The sequence below is a fragment of the Sus scrofa genome, chromosome X (assembly GCF_054392235.1).
Source record: "Sus scrofa isolate SSC_HxYL_T2T_F1_AM1 chromosome X, Sscrofa_HxYL_maternal_Yorkshire_Landrace_v2.0, whole genome shotgun sequence".
In the NCBI taxonomy this organism is placed as follows: Eukaryota; Metazoa; Chordata; class Mammalia; order Artiodactyla; family Suidae; genus Sus; species Sus scrofa.
Window position 1 is genome coordinate 72,603,053 of NC_139401.1, and position 18,048 is coordinate 72,621,100.

The window sequence follows — 18,048 nt, forward strand, 5'->3', positions numbered from 1 at the left end:
CAGCTTTTTTCCCTGTGCAGTCTCTGACAGAAGGACACTTCCTATTCCAGCTAGAGGAACCATAGCTGGAGCAGTTGCTACCTGGCAATGGGAGGATCAGCAGCCATCCTCATCACAACTGCAAATAGCAGTCCCATGAACTCCATGGGAATGGGAGGGACTGTAGGAGTAGCTGCTGACTTCATCAACTACAGAGAGAATGCTTAAGAGCCATTTGGTCAAGTGAGGGGTCAAGGGAGCCACTTCCCCATCCATGTTCCAGGAGCAGTCCTGTGAATCGTGCACCACAGTCACCTCCTTTACAGACCTCATCCTTAGCAGCCACCTGACTCCAGGAGTGATATTGTGATACTGTTGCTCTCATTATGTGTTCTGGGTACATGTGAGCCACCACCATCCTTGAGAACTCTAGGACTGGGCACAAGTTACTGCAACTACACACCTGCTGTCAAGAACCAAGAAATATCTTTCAGATAAAGGAACAAGATAAAAAAAACACTAAATGAAAAAAAAAAACTACTAACTAAAAAAAAAAAAAAAAAAACAAACCACTAACTAAAAAAAAAAAAAACAAAAAACAAAAACAAAACACTAAATGAAAAGAAGATAAGCAATCTACCTGAAAAGCAATATTTTTTCTTTGTCTTTAATTTTGGTCAACTTTGTTAATCTATGTCTTTGGGTGTTCTTCTTGGGTTTATTCTATTTGGTATTCATTGTGCCCTGAGCGGACTTGAGTGGGTGATTCCATTCCCATGTTAGAGAATTTTTCAGCTACTATCTCTTCAAATAAAGGCCATTTTTCTCTCTCTTTGCCCTCTGGTAACCCTATAATGTGAATGTTGGTGCCTTTGATTTTGTCCCAGAGTTCTCTTAGACTGTCCTCATTCCTTTTTCATTCTTTTTTTCTTTTCCATAGCAGTGATTTCCACCAGTCTCCCTTCTATCTCACATATTTGTTCTTCGGCCTCTCATATTCTGCTATTGATTCATTCTAGTGCATTTGTCATTTCAGCTATTGGATTGCTCATTTCTGTTTGTCTTTAAATCTTATATTTCTTTGTTAAACATTCTCATAATTTCTTGATCTTTGCCTCTAGATTTTTTCCAAGATCTTGGATCATGCTTACTTATTACTTTAAAGTCTTTTTCATATAGGTTGCTTATCTCATACTTTACTTAGTTGTTGTTCTTGAGTTTTGTCTCTTTCCTTTGGAGTATATTTCTCTAACATTTCATTTTGTCTAACTCTGTGTTTGTGATCTCCTTTCTGCAGGCTGCAGGGTTGTAGCCTCTCTTGCTTCTGGTGTCTGCCCCTGGTGAGTGAAGTTGACATAGGGGGTTGTGGCAGGCTTCCTGATGGGAGAGACTGGTGCCTGCCCACTCCTGGGTAGAGCTGGGTCTTGTACCTCTATTTGGCTAGGCTGTATCAGTGGATGTGATTAGAGGTGGCTCTGTGCCTGGGAAGACTTTAGGCAGCCTGTCTACTGATGGGTGGGGAAGTAGTCACACTTAATTTGCTGTTTGTCCTGGGGCTTCCCAGCCCTGATTGGTAGGGCCAGATATTTCCAAATAAGGAGCCTCCAAGGGAGCTTACACCAATGTTTATTTCCTGGGACCTCTACCTCCAGTGTCCTGCCCCTATGTTAAGACACAGCTAACCCGTGCCTCCCCAGGAGACCCTCCAAGACCCACAGGTTGGTCTGACCCAGGTTCTTATGGAGTCTTTGCTTTTCCCTGGGACCCAGTGCACATAAAGCCCTTCATGCACCCTCCAAGATTGGAGTCGCAGTTTCCCCCTGTCCTGTAAAGCTCTTGTGCACAAGCCCTGCTGGCCTTTAACACCAAGTGCTCTGAAATTTCCCCTTCTCAATGCCAGACCCCAGACTTGGGAACCTGACATGGGGTTCAGAATTCTCACTCATGTGGAAAAGCCTCTGAAATATAGTTATTTTCCAGTTTGTGGGTCACCCACCTAGTGGGTAAGGGATTGCTTATATCATGAAAATGCCCCTCCTACCATCTAATTGTGGCTTCTTTGAGTGTAGGATATACCTTTTTGTGTAGCTTCCATTCTATTTTGTCAGTGCTTGTTCAGCAGTTAGTTGTAATTTTGGTGTTTTCATGAGAGGAGGTGAGCTCAAGTCTTTCTACTCTGTCATCTTGTCTGGAATCTAAGAATGGTATTTTTTCTTGATTTTTAATTATGAAAAAAATCTCATATTTGGATGGTGTTTTATAGATTCCAAAGCACTCTCATTTTTTTCTCTTATTTGATATTCTCAACAGCCTCATGAGGGAGGCATAACTTCTCATTTTGCAAATGAGGAAATAGGTTTGGAGAGATTAATGATAAGACTTCACAGCTGTGAAAAGACAAAGGTGAACTTCATTAAAACCCATTTATTGACCATGAACCCAGTGTGCTTTTGAGGTATCACACTTATCAATCAATAAAAAGAAACTCTGAAAGTGGAGTTTCCATTTTGGTTCAGCAGGTTAGGATCTCAAATAGTATCCATGAGGATGTGGGTTCGATTCCTGGCCTCGCTCAGTTGATTAGGGATCTGGTGTTGCCACAAGCTGTGGCACAGGCCACAGATGTGTCTCAGATCTGGCATTGCCATGGCTGTGGCATAGGCTGGCATCTGCAGCCCTGATTTGACCCCTAGCCCAGGAACTTCCATATGCCACAGGTGTGACCCTAGAAAGGAGGGGGAAAAAAAAGAGAGACTCTGAAGCTAAAACAGTCAAGTCACACAATAAATAAATGGAAAAACTGGGATACTCAAAATTTCAAGCTTAGAACCTGATATAAGGACTTGAGCATTGGCAGTTTATCTGGAAGATGAGAAGCAGGTGTAAGGGAGCAGGAAGTAATATACAGGGAAGAAAGGAATGCCAGTATTAGGGGGCTTTATTGAAGTCATTTATAGAGACAATGGGGACTTGACTATTCTAAGATATTACAAAAGCATAAAGATTTTCTCTCAGAATTGACACCTGAAAGAAAGGAGGCTAGATCATTTACCCACTAACAATCCCATTAGTTGACAATTGCCTCCAGTGGTATGAACTACTTTTAGTTCCTTGAACATTGGCTTAGTGGCTCTGAGACTTTAGCAAAAGCCCTGAAACAGGAGATAAGAAGATACTCCTCATGCTTGAGTTGGGACACTTCCTGCATGAACTGAGTTTTAGCTCACACAAAACTGTTCACTGCAGCTTTAGCTGAAATCTCAAGTGGGGCCATGTAATGTTGGGAATATAATGTAGGGGACTAGTTCCATCACTATTTCCATGGACACTTCCTTCTCATTCTTAGGTACAAGTTTATATGTCACCTCTTCTCAGAATACTTCTATGATCACCCAATCTAATTAGATGCTCTCAACCTCTTCTGTCTATGAACTCTTTTCTTACTATTTTTTCAGTTATTATTTGTAATTATTTACTTATTTTTATTGCTATTTAATGTTCATTTCTCCTACTATAAAGAGCCTCAAACAACCTAGCACTTAGAAGAACTTAGAAAAAAATATTGAATTAATGAATAGATAAATGGATCACCAGAAAGGCTGAAGGCATGGTATCCAAGGGCTTTGCAAACCTTCTTTCTAATATGCCAACTCACTCCCATCACCAAAAAAGCAAGAAAGCAAACAAGCCAGCAAAAAACCCCAAAATGGCTGGAATATTTATTATATGCCTTTTTAACAACCAACCTTGATCTGGGGTTAGAAAAGTGAAATTGCTTCCATGAGGTTACTGTAGAAAAGTGGAAATAAATTGGAGTGTTCCAGAACAAGGGCTGATATTTAGTTATCAAAAAATTATAATAACTACTATTTTCTGAGAACTTATTTACATCTTTCATCTCTTGTCTTAAGTCTTATTTCCATGTTATAGATAAGGAATTTTATAAACTTAGGACAAATAACTTGCTCAAAACACACAGCTAGGGCAACTGGGATGAATGCCTTCAAACATATTTTTACTATGTATGTTTTTCTCCAGCTTCTCCCTCCAACATTATTGAGATTTATTCCACATAATGTAAAAGCCATTCATTTAAAGCATACAGTTTGTAGTTTTTAGTATATTCAGAAAATGCTACAACTATAACCACTATCTTTTTTTAGATTATTTTTAACACCCCCAGAAGAAATCCCATACTTATCAGCAGTCAATTATTTCTACTACCTCCCTGCTTAACTTGCTCTCCTCAACCACTAGTATACTTTATGTCTCTATGGATTTGCCTATTTTAGACATTTATCATCAATGGAAAAATAGTTTGTGGTCTTTCATGACTGTCTTCTTTCACATACTATAGTGGTTTCAAAATTTATATATATTGTAACGTGTATCATTACTTCATTCCTTTTAAGAGCTGAATAATTTTCCATAGTGTGGATTTTGTTTATCCATTTATTAGTTGATGAACATTTGGGTTTTTTCTACTTTTTGACTATTATGAATAATTCTGCCATAAGCATTTGAGTACAAGTTGCTGTGTGAAAACATATTTTCAATTTTCTGGTAATATACTTAGGTGTGGAATTATTGGGTCACATGATAACTCTATGTTTAACTTTTTGGGGATCTGCCACTTTCCAAACTGCTGCACTATTTTATGCTCCCATTTTGTGTTTCTTTTCATTTTATTGGGGTGAAATCAAGCTTTGAAACACAAAATCCTTTAATATTGCTATACTGCAATTTATCTATTTTTCTTGTTATTTTTGGTGTTACATCAAAGAAATCATTGTCTAACACAAGATAACAAATACTTTCTCCTACATTTTCTACGGTTGTATAGTTATCTCATACATTTAGATCTTTGATCTATTTTGTTAATTTGTGAATGGTGTAAGGTATGATACAGGAGTCCAATTTGATTCTTTTTCATGTGGGTAGTTGTCCTGGTATCTTTCATTGAAAAGACTAATCTTCCCCCCCTTTAATTGTCTTTGTGTCCTTGCTGAAATTCAGTTTTCACATGAGGATATGGGGATTTATCTCTGTACTCTCAATTAAATTCCATTTATCTATTCATCTAACCTTATGCCAGTACCACACTGTCTTGATTACTGTATCTTTGTAGTGAGTTTTTTTCTTATCACATATTTACCTATGATGGAAGATTCATAAAATTATTATGCACAATGAGTGAATTTCCATCAGCAATATTACAGCAAAAAAATCAATGGCAATAAAAATAAAATAAATTTTACATTTTCAATCAGTCTGGAGAACTTTACTACACATAAAATTAAGTGATTTTGTTTTTTTTAATCAGGAACAATAAAAATTATTTTGTTATGCAAGCTATGTTTGATATATATTTTCTATCTTCCAATTAGGGTTAAAACTCATTGAGGATAGAAGTCATGTATAATTTCTTGAAGACTTTGAAATCAGGATATTTCTCTCTATATAGTAGGTACTTGTAAAATATATATTGATAAAAATATGAATTTATTCATAAATTGTATAATTTTCAAATAAACTGGTATATATTATAAAAGGAAGTGTATGAAAGAAAGGCAATGGTTTTATTTTGAATAGTGTTCACCTAAAGAAGGAATCATTATTTTATTAGAAGAAAGTTGATATTCAGGGAAGAAGTTTCTCATGTAGGGTTAGGCTCTACAGTTAGTATATAGTAAAAATTAATCTGGAAAATTCCTCAAATTTACTAGAAATTTTAACATACTTGTTTGACTATTTAATCAATACAGTAATTCTTATGCATACAAACATTTCCAAAGAGAGGCATGAAAGGAAAGTCTCTGTGCAGATGTCTGAACATTTACATTCATCTATCTTGAAGAAATCTATCAAATATCCAGGTGAATGTAGGCTGGTAAGAGACATTCAAGGAGTTTCTATTTGTCTAGAGGATTTATTCCATTCTGTCATAATAGTAGACATTTATAAATTTAATACACATTACTATGAAAATTAAACATGATAAGGAGTCACTTTTTCTGTCTCATATGGAGAAGGGTTATATACTTAAGTAAGGGACTTTACTGCATTTTATTTTATAAATATAGTTTTATATAATGAGAAGGGAAACTGGAAGTCCATAGATGTTTTTGAATTCAATTAAATTTTTTCAGAGTTGCTGTAGTTCTGTCCTTTACTCATTCTGGAGTGGGACTGGAGCAGAAACGTCTTGATCCAATAAAGATCTTTTTACTGAAGGTCTACTCAGTGTATTATTGCTCTCAGCTCACAGAACATTGCAAGGTGATAGTAAAACAAATATATCAATTTTGTTTGGAATTTAATCTCACGTTGTTCTGGGTTCCAGGAAGATTCTCCAGTAGTTTTAGGGTGGTCACAAAATGCACTAATTCACTATGCTTTACACAATCTCCCTTGTATAAGTTTCAAAATCAGAAAATGTGACCAATCTTAGAGAATGTTGCATGTGCACTTGAGAAGAATGTGTATTCTGTTGCTTTTGGATGGAATGTCCTATAAATATCTATTAAATCCATATGGTCTAATGCTTCATTCAGGGCCTGTGTTTCCTTATTTATTTTGTCTGGATGATTGGTCCACTGCTGTAAGTGGGGTGTTAAAGTTGCCCACTATGATTGTGTTATTGCTGATTTCTCCTTTTAAGGTAGTTAGCAGTTGCCTTATACATTGTGGTGAACCTATGTTGGGTACATAGCTATTTAAAATTGTTATATCTTCTTTTCAAATTGATCCTTTGATCAGTATGTAGTGTCCTTCCTTGTATCTTAAAATATTCTTCATTTTAAGTCTATTTTGTCTGATATGAATATTGATACTCCAGCGTTCTTTTGGTTCCCATTTGCATGGAATATTTTCTCCCATCCTCTCACTTTCAATTTGTATTCCCTAGAAGTGAAGTGGGTCTCTTGAAGACAGCATACATATGGGTCTTGTTTTTGCATCCATTCAGCCAGTCTGTGTCTTTTGGTTGAGGCGTTTAGTTCATTAACATTTAAGGTAATTATTGATATGTATGTTTTCATTGCCATTTTATTAACTGTTTTGGATTTGTTTTTGTTGCTCTTTTTTCTTCCCTTCTTCTCTTGTTTTCTCCTCTTGTGGTTTGATGACGATCTTTAGTGTTGTATTTGAGTGGTTTTTTTCTTAGTTGTGTGTGTATCAATTGTAGGTTTTTGGTTTGCCGTTGCCCTGAAATTTTGCTATAGGAGTCTATATGTATATAAGATTGTTTTAAATTGTTGGTCTCTTACTTGCAAGTGTATTTCCAGTATCCTGCATTTGTACACTCCTCTTCTCAGGATTTCTGATTTTGGTAGCATAATTGTGCATGGATGATTTTTTATATCTTTTCTATATATATGCTTTTACTGGTAAGCCTTGTCATTTGTGGTATTTTTGCTTCAGGCTGCAGTCATCAAAACTGTATGGTACTGGCACAAAGACAGAAATACAGATCAGTGGAACAGGGTAGAAAGCCCAGAATTAAACCCACACACCTACAGCCAACTAATCTACGACAAAGTAGGCAAGAAGATACAATGGAGAAATGACAGCCCGTTCAATAAGTGGCGCTGGGAAAACTGGACAGCCATATGGAAAAGAATGTAATTAGAACACTCCCTAACACCATACACAAAAATAAACTCAAAATAGATTAAAGGCCTAAATATAAGACCAGATTCTATAAAACTTTAGAGGAAAACATAGGCCAAACACTCGCTGACATAAACGACAGCAACGTCTTCTCAGACCCACCTCCTAGAGTGATGACAGTAAAAACGAAAATAAACAAATGGGACTTAATCCAACTGAAAAGTTTCTGCACAGCAAAGGAAACCCTAAACAAAACAAAAAGACAATCCACAGAATGGGAGAAAATCTTTGCAAAAGAAGCGACTGACAAGGGATTAATCTCCAAAATTTATAAACACCTCCTACCACTCAATACCAGAAAAACAAACAACCCCATCAAAAAATGGGCAGAAGATCTAAACAGACAGTTCTCCAAAGAAGACATGCAGATGGCCAAAATACACATGAAAAGATGTTCAACATCACTCATTATTAGAGATATGCAAATCAAAACCACTACGAGGTACCCCCTTACACTAGCCAGAATGGCCATCATCCAAAAGTCTACAAACAATAAGTGCTGGAGAGGGTGTGGAGAAAAAGCAACCCTCGTACACTGTTGCTGGGATTGTACATTGGTGCAACCACTGCGGAAAACAGTATGGAGATGCTTCAGAAAACTAAACGTAGAACTACCATTTGATCCAGCAATCCCACTCCTGGGCATCTATCCAGAGAAAACCATGACTTGCAAAGGGACACATGTACTCTGATGTTCATTGCAGCACAATTTTCAATAGCCAAGACATGGCAACAACCTAAATGTCCATGGACAGAGGAGTGGATCAAGAAGATGTGATACATATACACAATGGAATATTACTCAGCCATTAAAAGGAACGAAACACTGGCATTTTTAGCAACATGGATGGACCTAGAAATTATCATGCTAAGTGAAGTCAGTCAGACGATGAGACATGAACATCAAACGCTTTCACTGACATGTGGAATCTGAAAAAAGGACAGACTGAACTTCTTGGCAGAAAGATACTGACTCACAGACTTTGAGAAACTTATGGTTTCCAAATGAGACAGGTTGGGGGTGGGGGGATGCTTTGGGTTTGGGATGGAAATGCTAAAAAAATTTGCTTGTGATGATTGTTGTACAACTATAAATGTAATAAAATTCATTGGCTAATTAAAAAAAAGGATAATGTGACTCCCCCAACTTTTTTTCTCCCTTTTTGAAGAATTTTGACTATTCTAAGTCTCTTTCATTTCTATATAAATTTCAGGATTAGCTTATCCACTTCTGAATAAAATCCATCTAAGATTGTTAGAAAATTGGAACTATAGATCAATTTTGGGGAGTTTTTCCAAACTTAAAAATATTGTTTAATCTAGGTGCAATTGTTGTCTTTCCATTTATTTAGGTTTTCCTTTATTTCTTTCAGCAATGTTTTGTAGTTTTTAGTGTGTGAGTCTTGCATCTGTTTTGTTAAATTTATTCCTGATTTATTTTTTCCTTGATATTGCAAGTGGGATAGTTTTTAAACTTCATTTTAGCAATTTGCATTGCTTCTCTGAAAAAAATACAGCTGACTTTGTGTATTGATCATGTATCCTCCAAGCTTGCTTAATTAGTCCTACTATTTTTATTGGATTCCTTAGAAGTTTCTAAATACAAGATCATGTCATCAAATCAAGCTAGTTTAAGTCTTCCTTTCCAATATTAACTTTTTTTCCTTCCTATCTAATTTTCCTGTCTAGAATCTTTACTACAAAGTTTAATAGAAGAGACATTCTCATCTTCTGCCTAATCTTAGAAGACAATTAATTTTCTGTCACTAAGTATGATATTAGCTGTGAATTTTCATAGATGCCTTTTATCAAGTTGAGAAATTTTCTTTGTATTTTTGTTGAGTGTTGTATCATGTAGACATGTTGGATTTTTTAAACGCCTTTAGTTTTTCAGGGGACTATGTATGTTTTGTTCTTTAGTCTATTAATATGTTATATTGATTGATTTTTAGATGTTGAAACACTTTTGCCTTTTTGGGCTAAATCCTAACTGGTCATGATGTATCATCCTTTCTGTATGTTGTTGGATTAGGTTTACTAATATTTCGCTGAGAATTTTTGCATCTATATTGATAAAGGATATTGATCTGTAATTTTCATTCAATGTCTTTGTGTAGTTTGGGTATGACTGTAATATTGGCCTCAAAAATGTGTTAGTATGTGTTCCCTCCTCTACAATTTTTGGGAAGACTTTGGGAAAATTTGTGTTCCTTAAATACTTAGTGGAATTCACCAATGAAGCCATCTGGTACTTTGTGACAATTTTCTGAGCACCAATTCAATCTCTACTTTTTTTTAAAATTTTTTTTCCCACTGTACAACATGGGGATCAAGTTATTCTTACATGTATACATTTTTTCCGCCACCATTTGTTCTATTGCAATATGAGGATCTAGACATAGTTCTCAATGCTACTCAGTAGGATCTCCTTGTAAATCTAAGTTGTATCTGATAACCCCAAGCTCCCGATCCCTCCCACTCCCTCCCTCTCCCCCTGGGCAGCCACAAGTCTATTCTCAAAGTCCATGATTTTCTTTTCTGTGGAGATGTTCATTTGTGCTGGATATTAGATTCCAGTCATAAGTGATATCATATGGTATTTATATTTGTCCTTCTGACTCATTTCACTCAGTATGAGAGTCTCTAGTTCCACCCATGTTGCGGCAAATGGCATTATGTCATCCTTTTTTATGGCTGAGTAGTATTCCATTGTGTATATATACCACATCTTCCGAATCCAATCATCTGTCGATGGACATTTGGATTGTTTCCATGTCCTGGCTATTGTGAATAGTGCTGCAATGAACATGTGGGTGCATGTGTCTCTTTTAAGTAGAGTTTTGTCCGGATAGATGCCCAAGAGTGTGATTGCAGGGTCATATGGAAGTTCTATGTATAGATTTCTAAGGTATCTCCAAACTGTTCTCCATAGTGGCTGTACCAGTTTACATTCCCACCAGCAGTGCAGGAGGGTTCCCTTTTCTCCACAGCCCCTCCAGCACTTGTTATTTGTGGATTTATTAATGATGGCCATTCTGACTGGTGTGAGGTGGTATCTCATGGTAGTTTTGATTTGCATTTCTCTTATAATCAGTGATGTTGAGCATTTTTTCATGTGTTTGTTGGCCATCTGTATATCTTCCTTGGAGAAATGTCTATTCAGGTCTTTTGCCCATTTTTCCATTGATTGATTGGCTTTTTTGCTGTTGAGTTGTATAAGTTGCTCATATATTCCAGAGCGGAAGGAAGGAAATTATAAAGGTCAAAGAAGAAATCAATAAAATAGAGATTCAAAAAACAGTAGACAAGATCAATCAAACCAAGAGCTGGTTCTTTGAAAAGGTAAACAAAATTGACAAACCCCTGGCCAGACTCACTAAAAAGAGGAGAGAAAGAACTCAAATAAGCAAAATTATAAAGGAAAAAGGAGAAAGCACAACAGATACTGCAGAAATACAAAAACCATAAGAGAATACTGTGAACAACTGTATGCCAACAAATTTGACAATCTGGAAGAAATAGACAGTTTTCTAGAATCTTATAGCCTGCCAAAACTGAATCAAGAAGAAACAGACCAACGGAACAGACCAGTCACTAGAAATGAAATTGAAGATGTCACATAAACACTCCCTACAATTAAAAGTCCAGGACCAAATGGCTTCACAGGTGAATTATATCAAACATATAAAGAGGAACTGGTGCCCATCCTCCTGAAACTCTTTCAAAATGTTGAAGAAGAAGGAATACTCCCAAAGACATTCTATGATGCCACCATCACCCTAATTCCAAAACCAGACAGAGATAACACCAAAAAAAGAAAACTATCGGCCAATATCTTTGATGAATGTAGATGCAAAAATTCTCAACAAAATCTTAGCCAACCAAATCCAACAACATATCAAAAAAATCATACACCATGGCCAAGTAGGGGTTCATCCCAGGTTCACAAGGATGGTTCGACATCTGCAAATCAATCAGCATCATACACCACATTAACAAAAGACAAGTCAAAAATCATATGATCATCTCAATAGACGCAGAAAAAGCATTTGACAAAGTCCAACATCCATTCATGATCAAGACCCTTGCCAAAGTGGGTATAGAGGGAACATTCCTGAACATAATCAAAGCCATTTATGAGAAACCCACAGCAAAGATAATACTCAATGGGGAAAATCTGAAAGCCTTCTCATTCAAGTCTGGAACAAGACAGGGATGCCCACACTCACCACTGCTCTTCAACATAATTTTGGAAGTCCTAGCCACAGCAATTAGACAAACAAAAGAAATAAAAGGCATCCATATGGGAAAAGAAGAGATCAAACTGTCACTGTATGCAGATGACATGATACTATACATAGAAAACCCTAAGGACTCAACCCCAAAACTCCTTGAACTGATCAACAAATTCAGCAAAGTAGCAGGATATAAGAGTAACATTCAGAAATGAGTCACATTTCTGTATACCAGAAATGGAATATTAGAAAAGGAATACAAAAATATAATACCTTTTAAAATTGAAGCCCAAAAAGTCAAATATCCAGGAATACACCTGACCAAGGAGGTAAAGGACTTATATGCCAAGAACTATAAAACTTGAATCAAAGAAATTAAAGAAGATGTAAAGAAATGGAAAGATATTCCATGTTCATGGATTGGAAAAATCAATAGTGTAAAAATGGCCATGCTACCCAAAACAATCTACAGATTTATTGCAATCCCTATCAAATTACCCATGACATTTTCAACAGAACTACAACAAACAATCCAAAAATTTATGTGCAACCAACCAAAGACCCAGAATCACCAAAGCAATCTTGAGAAACAAAAACCAAGCAGGAGCATAACTCTCCCAGACTTCAAGAAATAATACAAAGCCACAGTCATCAAAACAGTGTGGTACTGGTATCAAAACAGACACACAGACCAATGGAACAGAATAGAGAACCTGGAAATAAACCCTGACACCTAAGGTCAATTAATCTTTGACAAGGGAGGCAAGAATATAAAATGGGAAAAAGAAAGGCTATTCAGCAAGCATTGCTGGGAAACCCAGACAGCTGCATGCAAAGCAATGAAATTAGAACACACCCTCACACCATGCACAAAAATAAACTCCAAATGGCTGAAAGACTTAAGCATAAGACAGGACATCATCAAACTCCTAGAAGAGAACATAGGGAAAACACTCTCTGACATCAACATCATGAATATTTTCTCAGGTCCGTTGCCCAAAGCAATAGAAATAAGAGCAAAAATAAACCCATGGGACCTAATCAAACTGACAAGCTTTGGCACAGCAAAGGAAACCCAAAAGACAACAAAAAGACAACCTACAGAATGGGAGAAAATACTTTCAAATGATGCAATGGCAAAGGGTTAATCTCTTTTCTTTTTATAGATCTGTTAAGAGTTTTATTTCTTTTTGATTTAGTTTCAGTAGTTTGTGTCTTTCTAGGAAGTTGTGCATTTTATTTAGATTATCTAATGGTTGGCATACAATTTTTCATAGTATTTTCTTATAATCCTTTTTATTTATATAATATTAATGATAATGTCCCATCTTTAGTTCCAGATTTTAGTAATATGTCATCTCTCCCTTGTTTTATTCAGTCTTTCTGAAGGATTACCAATTTCGTTGATCCCTGAAAAAAACTGGCTTTTGGATTTGTTGATTTTCTTGTTTTTCTGTTCTTTGTTTCCTTAATTACTGCTTTAAATGTTATTATTTCAATCTTTTTGTCTTGAGTTTAATTTGTGTTTCTTTTTTTAGTTCTTTAATGTTGAAAGTGTTATTGAGTTGAGAGCTTTCTTCTTTTTTTCCATTATAGGTTATTACAAGATTTTGAATATAATTCCCTGTGCTATACGTAAGTCCTTGTTGGCTTTCTTCTTTATCAGTATAGGCCTTCAGAACCACAAATTTCCCTCTAAGGACTGATATGCTGTTCCCATAAGTTCTGCTATGTTATGGCTTAATTTTCATTCATCTCAAAGCATTTTTTCATTTCACTTGTGATTTCTTCTTCAACCAGTTAGTTATTTAGAAACATGTTGCTTAATTTTCACATATTTGTGAATTTCCTTTTTTTCTGTTATTGATTTTGAATTTTATACCATTATGAGACCTTACCTCATAGCATTTCAAACCTTTTAAATTTATTGGTGGTTATTTTATGACTTAGCATATGGTCTATTCTGAAGAATATTCCATGTTCACTTGAAGAATATGTATTCTGCTATCGTTAGATGCAGTATTCTAGAAGTCCGTTGTGTCTAGTTGGTTTATAGTGCTGGGTAGTATATTTTTAATTGCAGTTTTAAACAATATTTTTGTTTTTTCTCTCTCTCTTTTCTTTTTAAAGCCACACCTGTAGCATATAGAAATTCCCAGGCTAGGGTTTGAATCAGAGCTGCAGTTGCAGGCATACACCACAGCAACAGCATGCCAGATCCAAGCCACATCTGTGACCTACATCACAGCTTTCAGCAATACCAGATCTTTAACCCACAGAGCAAGGCCAGGGATTGAACCCATATCCTCACTGAGACTATGTCAGGTTCTTAACCCACTGAACTACAATGGAATTCCTCAGTGTTTTCTCTTTTACCTGAAAAGCCAGTCAAGTTGATAAAACTTTAAGAAAGGCAAGAAAGTACTATCCAAATCAACATATAAAAAGAAAATCAGAGTTCCTGTCATGGCTCAGTGGTTAATGAATCCAGCTAGAAAACATGAAGTTTCGGGTTCGATCCCTGGCCTTGCTCAGTGGGTTGGGGATCCAGCATTGCTGTGAGCTGTGGTGTAGGTTGCAGACGTGGCTCAGATCTGGCATTGCTGTGGCTCTGGCATAGGCTGGTGGCTACAGCTCCAATTAGACCTCTAGCCTGTGAACCTCTATATGCTGCAGGAGCAGCTCTAGAAAAGGCAAAAAGACGAAAAAAAAAAAAAAAAAGAAAAGAAAAAGAAAATGAAAAGGTTTACAATGTGTATTCATGTGTTAAAATGCTTTTTCCTTTTTAATTTAGTTCCTATGGAAAATAGTTTTCAGTAAATTATAAAAAGCAAGGATAATTATGCTAAACCTCTTATTCAATTAATTTATTATATTTGGTGAATATTATTAAACTGACATCAAATAAGTTTAGTAAAATTTAAAGAAAATACACATTAAACTGGAAAATAGAAGGCATGGATTCTAGATCTGGGCCTATCATTAATTTGCTCTGCGGCCTCCATGGAGAGTCTGATTTTTCTGGGTTGCAGTGTTTCTATTAGTACATACAGAGTATTCTACCTCCAGTATTCTTTAAATGGGTCAGAAAAAGCATGATATTTGAGAGAGAGACTTGAGTTTGTCTTAGAAGTGACCAGTTTCTTCAAGTGACCTTCACCTCACTAGAACTTGGTTACTGGATCTATACAATGGGAGAATATATATACCTTGCTAAATATTTGTTAGTATTAACTAGGATTTCCTAGGTAAGGGAGCTAGCACAGGTTGTGGCCAACAGTAAGTACTTACTTATAAATGTTTAGTTTCTTTTTCTTTATGACTAATCAACAAAAAGACTGAATAGAAGTAATAATAATAATAATAGTTGTTATGCATGTCTGTACACTTTAAATGAGAGCTTTCACACCTAGTAGGGAGGAAAAACATTAATTCTTATAGGCTAGACAGCATGAGGTAATAATGGAATTTTTCTAGAATATTAAATGCAAAAAAATTGATGTTCCATTAACTTACTCTTTGTACAAAATCTATATCCCTTTGGAGAGTTAGGCAGCTTTTAAAGCAATAATAACACTATTATATGTGGCCTTACTGTGTTAATATTTATTACCTCACTTTTTCTTAATTCAGTGTCTGACATATAGTAGAACTCAAAATTAGAGTTTATTGAATAACTACACTTTGCAGTATTTTGCAAAAGTAGAGAGCATAGATATCACCATCATAATTTTTCACATGAAGAAACTAAACCTCATAAGAGAGGTCAATTAACTTACCAAAGGTCACAGGGCAAGTTATAAACTAAATCTAAAGTTGACATGTCCTGGCTGCTCCTCTGCAGCTCAGTTGCCCTCAGAATGTGGCTGGATGAAAGCTTCTTAGCCCTCGCCTGACTATGCATTCCATCTATAAAACAATATATTTATTATTTTCATAAGGCTTTAACAAAGTTATTAAATTAGTGTAAGGGGGCTCTTTTTTGGTCATTTTAGGGCTGCACCTGCAGCATATGGAGGTTCCCAGCCTAGGGGTCAAATCGAAGCTGTAGCTGCTGGCCTACAGCCACAGCAACACAGGGTCCAAGCTACATCTGCAACCTATACCACAGCTCACAGCAATGCTGGATCCTTAACCCACAGAGCAAGGCCAGGGATAGAACCTCCATCCTCATGGATACTAGTCAGATTCACTTTTGCTGAGCCATGATGGGGAATTCCGAGAGGCTTTCTAATCTATTTTTCTTCCACATATGGAAAGACAGCAAGGAGAAAGGCTTCTTACTGCAAGATATTGATGATTAATTATCTGTGAGTGTTTTGTTGCTTAGGTTTCCAACAGGAAAACAAAAAGAAAAGGGCCCAGCAAGAGATCAGACCTGGAGAGGAGATAGGGAGTATTAGAAGGCTCTGGGACCACCAATTTCTGGTTTCCATGCCAGGAATCTTGTTTTCTACATTTTATTTTAGCATAATTACTGAAAAAATGGAACATATTAACATTTTCCATCAAATATTGTTAATTTTTAAGTGTTCTTTTATTTTTCATTGTCCAGGACTGGTTTCTCCCCATTGCTTCAAATATATATCCAATTTTACAACAGAAGACAGTGTTATAAAAGTATAAATTGAGGAGTTCCCATCATGGCTCAGTAGTTAACAAACCTGACTAGTATCCATGAGGACATGGGTTTGATCCCTGCTCTTGCTCAGTGGGTTTAGAATCCCATGGTGCTGTGAATTGTGGTGTAGGTTGCAGACATGGCTTGGATCCCATGTTGCTGTGGCTGTGATGTAGGTCTGCAGCTGTAGCTCCCATTCAACCCCTGCCTTGGGAACTTGCATGTGCCACACTTGTGGCCCTAAAAATCAAAAATAAATAAATAGATAAATAAATAAAAAGTAGAAATTGAAATTTGGAGACTCCCTCTGGCATTCACCTTTTTTGGTGTCTTTAATAACATTGGCATTAAACTGCCTTTTCTTCTAACAGTCAGAAGAGTTTCACTGGTGATGCAGCTGGTTCACTTACTGCCTATTCTGTGGTATCTGTGGTATAACTGAACAGGAAAAAAGGCTAAGAAAAACAGTGCACTCAGCCACAGAGTTTCAAACATTCTATTCTGTGTTATTGTAACATTTCATGCTTTCTTATTCTCATGTGAATTCTAAGTTGCCAGATGTCCTGGGCACATATGACTATTCTGTGCCATGTCCCATTTTCATCTGTATCAGAAGACATAATAGCCTTTACATTTGTGCCATGTAAGACACAGTTGACTACTGTTGGCATTTGTTTCATCTCCCCTCCTCCACCAACCTGCTTGTAAATTGTCCCACATGCTTCAAACTAAAAACACTTCACCAAACTTCCTCACATGTTGGAAAAATAACTGAAGTGAGAGCTTTGTTAGTCATATTAAATAATGGCAGTTGTTTCCTACAGACATTATGACTTAGGAGTTTGACCTTTTAATTTTCAATTGTTTTTTTAACCTAAAAGTCATATAAATTAGAAATGGAAATGATAACAGTCTTATGAGTTTTAATTTTTAATTTAGTTTTATTTTCTTGGGAACATAAATATTAATATTGTTTTAATTTGTTTTCTCTAGGTTGAGCTAAGTATAAGAAAAAACAAACTCAGGCCAATTATAGTAAGTTGACATTTAATTTTCATGCCCCAGGAAGGAATTGGCATTTTAAATAATATAATATTCTAATAAATAAAGTACAGTTAAAAAAAGAAAAAAAATAAATGTATGGGTACTTTAAGAAATGGAACATGTATAAATCCTATTATGGTATGATCATAACTACTCAAGGCATAAGTTAATAGTATGAAATATGAAATAATTGTTAAGAAAACAAACAAGAAAGAGAGGCCACCAAAATACATTATGCTTCCTATTAAATTTTAAACTTAAAAAAGTTAACAAAACAAGGAAGTTTTCTGTTTGTGCAAGATATTGAAGAACATATGTTTTTTAGAAAAACCTCTTCATTTAGAGACTTTAAAATTTGAAACTGAAGAGGCCCAAATGGAAAGATAGTTTCTTATAATTCATGAATCTTTATCAGTTATTATATTGTAAATTTTTCCCTTTTCTCAGAATGGTTTAATCATATATATAATGATGTTTATTTTTTCCATTATAGCTGGT